The sequence below is a fragment of the Argiope bruennichi genome, chromosome 10, assembly GCF_947563725.1.
Source record: "Argiope bruennichi chromosome 10, qqArgBrue1.1, whole genome shotgun sequence".
Lineage (NCBI taxonomy): Eukaryota > Metazoa > Arthropoda > Arachnida > Araneae > Araneidae > Argiope > Argiope bruennichi.
In genome coordinates, this window is record NC_079160.1 from 114,930,242 (window position 1) to 114,944,552 (window position 14,311).

The window sequence follows — 14,311 nt, forward strand, 5'->3', positions numbered from 1 at the left end:
AAAAGTTTTTTTTTGATATATTTAAAAAAATTCTGAAGTTTTATAAAATTGATAAGATTTGCATTAATTACACTGTATTGTCTTTTTAATGATGAAAAATACTCAATTATCTTGGTCTATCCTGTTATTTTCAACTCTAAGAAAAAATTTCGGAACGCGTTAGACAGCATATTCGAAAATTTTCTGTCAGTTAAGAGAAGACAAGCCGACTTTTAATTGTTGTAAATTAATGGTATTTAACAATATGGACAATTTAAAATGGTCTCCATATTGTGTTTTTTACAAAACGCGCTGGCACATTTAGGTGAACTCCTAATTAGCACCAATATCTGATTCGGATATTAACTTTTTACTACATCTGACTTAAAAGTTAACTTTTTTAACATCATTGATATTTTACTACATTACATTGCTTTTTTTGGCAACACGGCAAAATTCTTTTTCAAAATCTCTAACTAATTAATCCTTTTTCCTCTTTTAATATTTATTTAATTACTATCTTTATAGCCAACTGTATTTAACGGGCCTCCTTTTTAATTGCATCAGTATACTCTAAATGAGGGCTTGTTTCTCTGCACATTAATTAAAATTTGTTTTTTCTTAGTTATGTAAAATTTTATGCTAAATTTAAAGCAAATGCAATTTTGATGAGGAGGAGCAAGATTTTTAGAATCAAGTGCAATTCTACTATTTCTACTTCCCGGCATGTTGTCGTATTTGTTCCTGTTCCGGTCTTTTTCATGATTATTAGCTGATCATTATGGCGATTCATTGGGTATCTGGCTGCTTTATCAAAAAATACGATAGGAACGAATTTGATAAGATAGAAGAATTTAGTTTTGAGGTGTGTAGAACTATTCATCTAACAAACATTGAGCCTCATTTATAATTTTCATGAGTTACTTTTGAAAAATTTGCAGTTTTCTTATGTTATTGATTCCTATTGTGGAATATTTTCTGAACAGTTTTTTATTAATATATGTAACAAGAATCCACTCATATTAAAAATAATTCTTTTTTCCTTTGATTTAATTTAATTTATTAATTTAAAAAAATTTCAGTAATAATTTTTGTTTTATAAATAATTGGGCGATTTAAGGAATAAGATCTGCATGAAATTTCACTCTCTATTAGAAAGTTTAAGTTAGGTTATTTTAAAGAATTTTTATTATTAGACCTCTGGCGTCCTGGCAAAGGCTAGCGCGTCTTCCCCGTTATCTGGAGTTTTGGGTTCGGGACGGGTTGTTCTTTTGTGTTCTATCAGTGAGGTGTGCGAATGTGCCCTCCTGTAAAAAAGGGCTGTCCCTGCAAGTGAATGTGACGTATGAAGTAGCTAAGTCGTACTCTTGGCCCTACTTGGTGCTACTGAAAAAACAAGAGACACTCACTTGGCTTAAATCGCTGACAGATAACTGTCAGCAAGCTTGGAAAGTACCATAAGTAACAACAACATTATTCGACGAATCCTAATTGTATTGTTAAACCAACCGATTTAAAAAATTCAAAATTATTCTGAAATATACAGCATTCTTCAAGTTAGACTTCAAAAACTCATAGCTGTGGAAAATATTCTATTACTTCGAATGAATAATAGAATACTTGACCAGGAACAATTCTATAAGTATTTCATATGATGCGCTGGCCATACGTTAAATAAAAATATTACAAATCTTCATCAATAGATGGCGCTACACAATGTGGAGTCGAAAAAAATGCATGGTTTTTTAGAGGTATGTTTACTTCTACACTGCAAGTTTATGGACAGGGTTCAAATTATTTGAGGGATAAACCAGCAGTAGTGGTCTTATGCAATTTTCTCGTATACACTCCAATACATTTTTTACTCCCTCTTCCTCCTCAAAAAATTGTAGCCTTTGAGTGAGGCCGTGAATATCTAGCATGACATTGGTGCACGGTAGTTGTGAAATATTGATCTTTAACATGAATCTAGTATCTTTACTGAATTTATCATGAGGGTATGTATTCTGGACATACCCTCATGATAAATTCTGAGGGTATGTCCTTAGAACATACCCTCAGATATAACCTTTCGTTGACCAAATGAAATTAAAATTTGACACGAAACTACTTTAGTTTGGTTATATTAACGTCCCGTTGTAAAACAACACTAGGGCTATTTTGGGACGGACCTCGTAATTTTTAACCGCGGTCAGATGACGAGGACGACACTTGAGCTGGCACCTCCTAATCCAAACCACACCACACCAGCGGGAGGAGACGCGGACTACATAAATGGATGGATAAGAATGTGTTAAGTTGTTGAGTTAATGAATTATTGTATTTACATGCATGCGAAAGTGCAGGCAGACAAATGGTCAATCGCTAAACAGATTTGGAAAGAATCTATATTTTAGATGCTGAAAATATAAACCAAATTTTATCTGCTTAGTTCTTTGCATTTTGTATTTTCAGGTTCACTTGTAGTGGAATAGCCATAACGTTAGAATTCCCGTACAAAATTTAATAGTAATAGTACAGAAAAAAAGTTCATCTCCTTGATAGATTTGGTTTTAAATTTGATGGCTATCTATATTATAGATATTAAATTTTATTTATCTAATTTTCTTCGTTTTTTAGATATTGTATTAATTTATATTTGAATATCCAGACATATGCATTTTCTCTGACTGGATTTTGTTCAAAGTTTGATAGAAATGTACAAGTTTGGTGTAAAGACCACATGCCAAATTTCATCCGTCTGACTCAAAGCGTTTGTGAGTTATCATGTTTATAAACAATATGTTCGAGACACACAGGCATAATGCCAAAAAAAAAGTTTTTTTCTAACTCGAGAAGGTCTGAAGCATGAAGTCAAAATCTTAAGTCCCAATTTATTTGATGATTACAGTATTTGCTCCATACTTAGTATGGGTGAAAGTAAACAAAATAGAAAGAAATTAAAAAATTACAAAAAATAAAAAAAAATAATCATTGGGTTTCATTTTCCTTTTTAAAGAGATATGTTTTACCTGAAATCACACTTGGCTCCGTTATTGTTCAACGATTAATTATGACAATTTGATAAGTTCTGTGATCTCAGAGCTGAGGTTCCTGGAATCGTGATACAAAATTCATGCAAAATAGTGCTCGTTTCTACATCACATGAGTGCTTCGATATGCATTCACATCGTGTGAGTCCAAGTTCAACAATATTGTTACGGCTTCTTCACGATATTGTCTGGAATTAAGAGTATCGAACGGTATCGTAGAAAAATCGTAAAATAAAGAAGAAAAATGAGTAGTCAACCATTGTTTTATAACTCACTACCTGATCTCATCGCATGTGACTTCTGATTATAGGACATCTTAAAATATGGGTTTATTTTGAAAACTTTGGGTCACTTTTTAATTTTTATAAATTTTTAATTTTTTTTTATTTAATAAATGGTGAGAACGTTGTTCGAAGTGCTCATTGTTCAAAACTGCAATCATTTAGAATTTTAGAATATTTTCCTCAAGTGTTCTGAGCTTCTGAAATTTTATTTGAAAAAGTTTTTAACTTTTCTGAAGAAAAAACATGATGGATAGAAGATTTATTATCAATCTTACATTTTATCAAAATTCTTTTTAATCCAATAGAGTTAATTCATTTTCAAGTATTTACTACCAATATTATTTTTTTTCCTGCTTAAGTTATTGTAAGCTCAAATTCTATCATTACATTTTTTAAAAATCTTATATACGATAAAGGAATGTATTATAAAATAAAATATTATTTTGAAATTTTAAAATTAGAATCTATTAATTAAGTTTTAAGTAGAATTAATTTTATTTCTAATAAGAAAAATAAAATTTATGAGTATGAATATTTTATATCAGTCAGTTTAACATTGAGAAGCAATATTTAAAATTAACAAGCAGGAGACGTTTCCCCGAAACCTTCTCGCAATACAGATATTATCTGGAGAGCACTTTTCATAGCATTGCCGTATAATAGCTATGAAATATTATCTTTTGACGTGAATTAAGCATTTTACTGAATGTATCCTATCATCCTTGGCTAGTTATTTGCGATTAATCACTGATATGCAGTTAATAGTATCCGAAAACCAACTTTGTATTTTAGATGCGTTTTTTTCCATTGGATTGAAACAAAAGTTTGACCCAAAATTATACTTGTGCACCAAATATGATGTATTTAAATAACTTCGTTTTTGAGCTATCGCGTTTACATGTTTCTGAAAGTACAAATTGACTGGCAATCTGCCTCTGTTGGTTTTAGCTTAAAATTCGATAGGTGTATAGACTATAGATGTTAATTCTTCGTACGAAATTTTATCCATCTAGCTCTCTTAGGTTTGTAGTTATTGTGTTAATTTATATTCGGAAAACCGGAGTGACAGACAGACTCCCTCAGAACGAAATTTACTCAAAATCTGACAGAAAATACAAATTCGGTGTAAAGACCGTATACCAAATTTTATTCGTCTTACTCAGAGCGTATTTAAGTTATCTTTGTCACAGACAGACGGAAATTTTCCAAAAATGCGTTTTTCCAATTCAAGGTAGTCTGAAACATGAAGAATTTACTAAATTTTAAGTTCGAATTTTTAGGAGAATCCATACTTTCTTTATACTACATATACGGGACAGTCAAAATACCATTGATTGGATAGAAATGATGTGAAAAAAAAAATGTCTATAAATGGAGGAATGGCAAATAATAGATTAATTAAATTTGTGACAACTTTATCACGAATTTAGAAATGAGGCTAAAAACTATTCATCACGCATCTTTAAATTCTTGTTCATAAATACAGGGTGTTTATAAAGTCCCGGACCCATTTTGATGTTTAATAACTCATAAAATAATAAAGATAGATTTAAATTAATAACATAAATGGTTAAATAGACTCAAAAAGTTTCATGACCCTTGTCAATGAACTTCCACGTGTGCCCCCTTCGTCGCACGGAGAATATCAAGTCGATAGTCAATTTCACGCCAGGTAGCGACAAGCATGTCGGCATCCACAAAGCCATTTGCGCACATTATGGCGATTAACAATGCCAGAAACATGAAAGGATGCTTCATCGGAGAACATTATGCTCTTCAGAAAATCAGCAGCATCTTCTATCCTCCTTAGCATATCTGTTGCAAAGGCCATCATCCTAGGCCTATCGTTCGGTTCCAAAACTTGAACTTTGTATGCATGCAGTCTTAATTTTTTCTTAATAACCTTGTACACAGTCGAAATTGGGATATCCAATTCTGTTGCCTCTGATCTCGCAGATATTCTAGGATTGTGTAAAAATGTCTCTCTGACACGCTCAACATCAAAATCACTTGTGCAAGGACGTCTGGAACGTTTCTTATCTTCGATACTTCCAATTTCTAGAAAATTCTTTTTTCACCACAAGATGCTGTTTTTGGATGGAGGATCTTTTTGGTAAATTCTTCTGAAATTTATCTGTGCTTGCACTATCGATTTCATTTCTATGAACCACCATAAAATCTGTGCTTTCTCTTGTGGTGTATGCATTCTCCTTAATATCCGCTAGAATAAAACATCACATACAAAAGTACTACATAGAACAAAGACATCAAAAGTAAACATAACATTGCAATAGTTGCCAAAAACAAAAGAGAGAAAAATGCAATTAATAATCAGACAATATTTAGAAAAGTACAGATATTTAGACTGGAAAATGAAATTATCTGAAATTAACCACACGTGCAGACGATATTTACAAAAGTAAAAATATTCAAACCTGAAAAGGAAAATATATGAGTTATTCCATCAATAAATGCCATAAGTTTGTTTATATCTTTATTATTTTACGAGTTATTAAACATCAAAATGGGTCCTGGACTTTATAAACACCCTGTATATTTTCTTGATCCAGAATCAGTTATCCGTTGCATGCTATGTAACGGAGAACTTGATGCTATGTGGAAAAGACAAAGCTTTGTTGGTGAAGCTGTTTTACCTGAACCAGGAATCAGCGACTATTGAATTGCGTAAATTCCGATTGGAATCTGGAAATATTAGTTTCCGAAACCGCGGCAGGGACTAGCAGTGCACGAGAAGCTGGCGAACGCTTGGGATTACCACCATCCTCTATGCGCAACATTCTTCTTGGGGTTCTTCATCAGTATCCATACAAATTACAGTCTTGCCATGAACTTTTAGCATCGGATACTGTAGAAAGAGAAGCATTTGCGAGGTGGGCTCTCTCCAAAATTGAACAAGATCCCTCCCTGGTCTTTAACATCTTGTGGACAGATGAAGCTCATTTTTCACTCCCTGGCTACGTTAGTACACACATAATTGTCGCATCTGCGCTACGTCAAATTCACGAATTTACATTGAGAAACCACTGCATTCCCCCAAAGTCACAGTGTGGTGTGGGTTCACTGGTTCCTTCATCACAGGACCCTTGTTCTATAGAACACAGTGTCCGGTACATGGGTGGAAAAGGATGATAATAAATGCTCAGCGTTATTTAACGCTTCTCCCCGAAAAGGTTGTTCACTGTTTGCGTAAAAAGATGCGCTTTCTGCTGTTACATTTATGCAAGATGGAGCAACAAGTCACACTACTATTCCAGTCAAGGGATTCTTGATACAGACGTCCGGGGAAGAGAGAATCATTAGTAGACGATAATATTTAATCCAATTATTATATTATTCTAGATTTATAAATACTGTTTGCCTTAAATAATATAGATATTTTAAAAGGTCACAGAAAAGTTATTCTCGCGTTTATTTTACAAGAAAATGTGATGTTTTAAATTAATTTCATTTCATAAAGGTAAGTGTTGAAAATTACAATTTTCCGCGTTTAGTTTATGTATAGAGAGAGCGAGTTAATTTAATCTTTTATATGTGAGCTTTGAGCTTTTAATGTGAGCATTTGTCAACTTTTTTTGTTAATTGGTTGATAAAAGTTTTTTTTTCTTCTTTCACACGTATCGTGCTTGTGCCGGTCAAATTTTACTACTTTCTTGTATATACGTAGTTTAGATAAAGTATTGTAATCGTAAAAAAGAAAATAAACTCGAAATTTAGAAAAATCTTAGTGTTTCATACCTCCTTGAATTGGAAAAAACCATTTGTGGACAATGTCTGTCTGTCTGCGATCTTTCGATATGGTCTTCATACAAAATTTGTGGTAGGAGACCTTCAAGTCCGTAAAACAAAATTTCGAATTCATTTCTGTTAGTTTATCTGTCTGTAAACATAACTTAAAAACACTTTGAGTTATACTAATAAATTTGGTATATGGGCGTTACAGGATATAGGATAAGTAATAAATTCCTCAAATAAAACAGCAACAATTGTTAAAAATGTAAGTCAAACAAAATGAAAATAACAGTGGATGACAGCTATGAAAGTGGGTTCAGGGAACCGTCTGAGAGTCGTAATTTCTGAGGATGAACCATAGGGGTAAAAAATGAAACGAAGTCGAAGACTGAACTGCAACTCGAATGGAAAAATTAAACTGACTTTAATTAATTGAAATTTTTTTGATTTAAATCAGAATAAATTTTCTTCAACTGTCTTCGTCTAGAAGCTTTCAAGCATCTGGAAGAATTATGTCAACATTTTCGGCGATTCCAAATAGGTTAGCCGCAATGCATAATTTATGAATACCAAATTCCAAACTTTGCTTCGAAGTACTGTGTCACATATTTCATGAAATATATTGTGACGAGATATTTTTCAGTAGCGAAAAAGAAGGAAAAAAATCGTTTTCAGCAAACTGAGATGAAAAAATCCGCGTCATATAAGAATTTTGCCTGCTGTGAAAACCCATACTAAACGTTAGTACGCTTAGAAATGTAAATTTATTTAATAAGTAGATGTTTACGATATTACCGGCTGCTGTGTTTTAACAATGAATCAAGATTACCCAAAGGGGTTTCTTTCACTTTCAATTAAGTTTTTAACCTGCATGCTTCTCTGTTAACCCAAAGTGATTGAATGACTGTACCGAGGTCTAATTCATATAATAATTTTTTATAAACTTGTGTGACTTAGCTTTATGTATAAAGATGAAGATTTATTTGTATGACTTTTATATAAATCTACAATTTATGATGAAATTTTGCATAGGTACTCTTCAAGACAACTTAGTTAAAATATAAGTTAATTGAAAGCTAAATAAGGTTTGGGGGATTTTCAGCTACATTTTCAGAAAGGCTTGTATCACAAAAAGCATTTTTATACCTTCTTAAAGCTGAAAAAAAACCCTGCCTTTTTAATGATGCCAATTTCATTTCAGTAGAAGTTTTTCTCTTATTTTAATATAAGTAAAAAAAACTTTTTCGAAATAAAATTTTCACTACCACTTCTATTTTTAAATATATTGACATTTCAATTTGTATGTGTAGAAATTTGATTATATTGTTTAGTAGATTAATTCCGTTAAATTGATATTTTTCAGTCTTTTCAATTGACAAAGTTAAATTTTAAATTACTTATTAGTTTTTTTAAATAAATTATTACTATTAATAGTTTAGCAGCCAGGAAAGTAAATATTCCAGCTTACAAGGTGATCATCAAAAGCGACTAGTGTGCATAAATACACACCCACATCTACCCCCACCCCTCATTTATATCGTCTTAAGAGAACTTACACAAAGCTTTTTCTTATTATTTTTATGACATTTTGCTCACAATCTTCCTGCTTTTTTAAATATCGAAATGAACATGTTGGATTTTGCCAATATTGGATGTTAAAGCAGTTCATGCCATTGAATCCCATATTATTTGGAGTCAATTTTGATTTAATCGTTTATGAAGAGAAAACATTATCATCATCAGTTTCATTTCGAAAATTTTATGAGTCTTCAGCTTTTAGATTTCTTTGAAGCTAGAAAATGTCATTGTTGGAATGATTTCATTGTGTATGATAACGCAATAACGGGATAGCGTAACAAACTAGATAAGTGAAGTTCTGTATGAGATATTACACTTAACATGTAGATTTCTATAAAATCTTGGACAAATTCATTAATGGAGTGTTTATCTGTTTGAACAAGACAACTAATAATGCAACAATTTAGCATATAGCATATCACCAACGTTGCAGATACATATTAAAGTTTTACCAAATCTATCTCAGTATTATTAGACTATTATTTACGCACATATAAATAGGATATTTCAAAAGCCCAATGATCATAAATGAAATTTTGGTGTGTTTTTGTGACCAAACATGTAAGTATGCTTCAAAGTTTGGGTGTAATCAGTCAAAAGAAATGCATTGAAAATCGGTTATCTTCATTATACTATGAAGCACAAAATGCGCCATATTCCGTCCGTATGCATTTCATGCCTATTTCATTATCCTGGCACATGCGTCACTTGCGGGATTTGGTGTTTTCTTTGTGATTCGTCGTAGAAGTTTGAATTTCTTATTCATTTCTCAATGAAAGAGAAATCAGCAGAATATGCCATTTTATATTAGTTTATGAGTAAGTAGAGGAAAGACTATCGTTGACTATAATTGGAAACAATCTTTCAATATAAATACGATCCTAGATGAAATTGGGGAAATAAAAACACATGGAAACATAGAACAGAGCTGAAACTATGAGAGTATTTATAAACCAAGAACTAGATATGAAGGCCAAGGTTAGAAACAATGAATCTTGAAGAGCCCCATTCCTTTGAGATGAATGGTTACACTGACTCTCATCGTGATGCTTTCTGAAATTCCGACATTCTAGAAACTATCAGATAAATCTTTGCACTTAATTTAATAAGTGGTCACTTCTATTCAAGATTCTCTTATTCTAGACCACTTGCAGTTGTTGATGATGGTTAAATTTTTCTTACTTGCAATAAGTAAAAGAAAGAGCCAATCGTTTCAGGTCATATCTTGTTTTTTCTAGAGCATTTCCTTAATTGCAATGAGTAAGACACAGAGCAGGCCTTGTCGGATGATATCCTGTTTTGTCTGGAGCATTTCTTTACTTGCAATAATTACGAGACAGAGCAACTCTCAATGGTTCATACTCTGTTTTTTCTGGGGTATTTCATTACCTGAAATAAGTAGGAGAGAGAACCGGTCTAATAGGATCATATATACAGGGTGTCCCAAAAAAATGTATACACACTATAAATAATTGTAAATTTGGGGTTTATTATAATTCGAATAATTTTCAACATGTAAAAGATTCTACAAATATCATTCTATTGTCTTGTTATCGCATGTTCTCAAACTGATGTCCGTTCTGCTCCAGACACTGCTGACAACGCGAAGCGATGGAATAGCACACATGATGGAACAATTCCCTTGGGATATTCGTACATTCATGTTCAATGGTTGCCATCAATTGAACAACTGTTGCAGGTTTATGGACGTCCTGAACAGTTCCATCACCTTCAAACTTATCTCTAATTCTAGTAATGGAAACTCGTGTAGGTGGTTCTTTGTTAAACTCCCTCTTAAATTGTCTTTGCACTTCTACTGCATTTTCATACTTCCAGTAGCATTTTAGAATAAATTTCCTTTCTTCAAATTCAAGTCTGTCTGCCATCACTCGGTTCAATGGGTTCAGTCTGTAAAGAAAGAAGAAATAACTTAGTTATCAGCTGCTAAAATGTGTATACATTTTTTTGTGACACCCTATTTTCAGGAGCATTTCCTTAATTGAAATAACTACGAGATAGAGCAGGCCTCATCGGATCCAATATCATTTTTTGGTCGGTGAAGTTTTTTATTTGCAACAAGGGCGGGACAAGCGGGCCTCATCGGATCATTCCCTATATTGTCTTGGAGGATTAGATAGTTTGGATTCGAATAAACGCCTTTGAGTGGTGTTGGATTTTTTTACGGTTGAATGATTTGATGAATTTGGAAGACTTTTATCTGAATCACGAGGAATCGGCAGGAGCAATATCAATGAAATTAAATGAGGTTCATTTGATGCGTGTTAAATGAGCCATACAAATTTTTTTTTGAAGATTTTTACTTATCTAGCAGAAATAAAAAATGACGCAATATTAGACTACAGAATAAAGCAATCGGTGGTTGGATGTCAGATGACTTGCGCTGTTGCACTTGTCTTGTGACTATGCAGTCATGTGAATTGATTGCATTATATTTAAAAATAAGGTAATCGAAAGTTAATATTATGTATCGATGAGAAATAGAAAAAATACTTTAAATGCTTTAATGCTTTTAAGAGTTTTTTTTTTAAATATTGGTATTTAAAAATTGCTCAGAAAGCAATTTCATAACGAATAAAATAGTTTTTTTTAGAATTTTGACTCTGTGAAAATTTAAGATGTCGTGGCAAAATTTGTGGTAAAAAATTGACGCTGGAGAAGGAAAATGGGAGCCAGAGTAGTTTATTAAAAATTAGGTTTAAGGGCGGATGTTACAAGTTTGAGAAATGATACCTCCAAAGACTTATGACGCTAAATCTGTGGAAGTCAAGTGTTATGCTACTAGAGAATATTTGGGGTTGTAAGTGGATGTGATGAGAAACATACGTTGTTAACATTATCTGATTATTGTTAAAAATTTTGAAGATTACTCCTTTCCATGAAATATGGTTTCAAGGCAAAATGTAAATTTATCATTTACCGAGTAGAAAATTTTGTATGCGTAATTTTTTTTAAAGAGCTTTATGAATATAATTCTTTATTTGAAACATTTCTTCCCAAAGATAGAAGTATTTAACGTAATTTTTTTTTTTTTTTTGCATTGATACCACTTTATTTGAAACATTTCTTCCCAAAGAGGCAAACATTTCTTCCCGAAGATAGAAGTGTTTAACGTAATTATAATGTTTTTTTTGCATTGATACCACTTTTTATACTGTTTATGGACCATCATGGACCATTTCTCCAACCATGATAAATGGCCACATAAAAATTTGCACTCCCATACACGAGAAAGATTTATTCCAAGTATAGATTTAATACTTTATTCGTAGTTTTATGTGTGACAAAGCAATAAATTTAAGTTTCAGATGAGATTTCGTATCATTGTAAGAGTTATCGCTTGAGTGATCGTTGTCGTAATCGTAAATTTTATACTGGAAAATTGCTTCCAGGATTAAATAATTTGCATCGAAAATAAACAGATAAAGCCAGTGTACGATATAAAGGGCAAGAGGAAATTTCGCTTTTGAAAACAAATAGGAAACACTTAGAAAATAATGATTTGCAGTGAAAACAAGTAGGAGTGGTCTCCCAAAACTTTCACGGATACTTTCTAATAAGAAATACTCAAAAGTACAACTAGCATGAATTTGGCGTAAAATAGTTAAGAAATATTAATCTTTGGCGTGAATTTAGTTTTTTCACTGAATCTGTCTGTGATCCTTGGCGAGTTTATTGGCTATTAATCTATGGCATGTGGTTAAAAGTATCCGAAAATCTGTGTTTTAACGCGTTATCTGTGTTTTAAACTCGCTTTCTCCAACTCATTGATACAAAATTACATTTGTAGTCACAAAATCACATAACAAATTTGATATATTTAAGTCATTGCTTTCTTAAGCTATCGCATTTATATGTTTCTGAGCCGGCGTCCTGGCATAGGGGTAGCGCGTCTTCCCCGTGATCTGGGCGTCCCGGGTTCGAGTCCCGGTTTGGGCATGGTTGTTCTTCTGTTGTTCTATGTGTGAATGTGCCCTCCTGTAAAAAGGGGTTGTGCAAGCGAATGAATGATGCGTGAGTGGCAAAGTCGTACTCTTGGCCCTAGTTGGCGCTGCTATAAAAAAAAATAAGAGACGTCCCCCTCAGGCTTAAATCGCTGTCTTCGTAACAGCTGGCTTGTCAGTGGCAAGTGCCATAAGAAACAAACAAACAAACAATATGTTTCTGAAAGTACAGACCGACAGATAATCAACCCTTATTGGATTTACACTACATGTGAAATCGGTGTACCGAATTTTATCCATCTAGTTCTCTTCGTTTTGTAATTAACATGTTAACTTATATTCGAACCACCGGACAGACAGACTTCCGTTAAACGGAGTTTGCTCAAAATTTGATAGATATCTACAAATTTGGTGCAAAGACCGTATACCAAATTTCAACCAACTAGTTTAAAGCGTTTTTAAGTTATCTTTTTCACAAGCAGACAGACGAAAATTTCACAAAAATATGTTTTTCGAACTCAAGGAGGTCTAAAACGGGAAGATTCGTCAAAATATCAAGTTCGAATTTTTTGACGATTACTATGTTTTAGACTGCGTATTCGGGAAAGTAATAAACAGATAAAGCCAGAAGTATCGTGTAAAGGGCAAGAGAAAATCTTGTTTAGAAAAATACACAATTATTAATCATTAAGAATGCTTCATGAGAAGTATTCTAATAAAATCTGAAGAATATAGAGTATCCCAAAAATTTAATGTGAAAATTTATATTTTAAAAATTATTAAAAATAACACTTATTTATGCATTTATGATTTCTTTTTATTCAATACAGAGAGTTTAAAGATTTTTTTTTTAATCTTAGGAGACTCAATGTGCATTCCATTTGTTGTAACTAATACATAAAATCCTCATTTTCACTTACAATAGTTTCTTTTGAGGATTTTGGAATGAAAATGTTTAATAAGAATTAAATCATATTATTTGTCTTACAAAATCAGAAATTACTTCAATACGCTTAACAATAAACTGCTTAGAATGCTGTAATTTATTTGAAAATGAAAACTTTTTCTAATGCAAAATTACAACTTTTTAAAAACCTTTCGAGGAAATAGAAATACAACAAAATGGTATTTTGCATTTGGTTATTTATTCTATAACCATATATTTAGGAGATTAACATAAATTTAAAGCAATCATGATTTTTAAACCATTAACGGAGAAACACTTTAATTTAAGATTTGTTCAAATTTAAGGATTAATCAATTGAAGGGAAAACAAAGAAAAAAAACAACCCAAAAACAACAACAAATGGAGTTAAAAAATAAAAGAATAGAACATTCGTTGAGCTTAAAACACATGTAAATATTTCTTTTTTTTCCTGTTGTGTAATGACAATGACTCGTTTCTATATCTCAAATTCAAAATTAAGAGGGGCTCGGAAAAATGTAACAAACAATCGTCAAACAAAATGTATCGTCAAAATAGGATTCAAGATTGAATTGATTTCTCCGAGAAGGAGACGTTTTATCTTTAACTTGAATAATGCATTATAATTTGCCTTTACATTTTTAATTAACATTATTCAATTCTTACATATTCTAGAAAAATCTCCTTACAGTATACTTTTAAACCTTGAAAGTATCTTATCTCCCAACAGTAATATGGAAATCCGGATAATCAAGGCAGAATCCTCCTGAATGTCAGTTTCTTTTAGTCGGCCAGATTCGG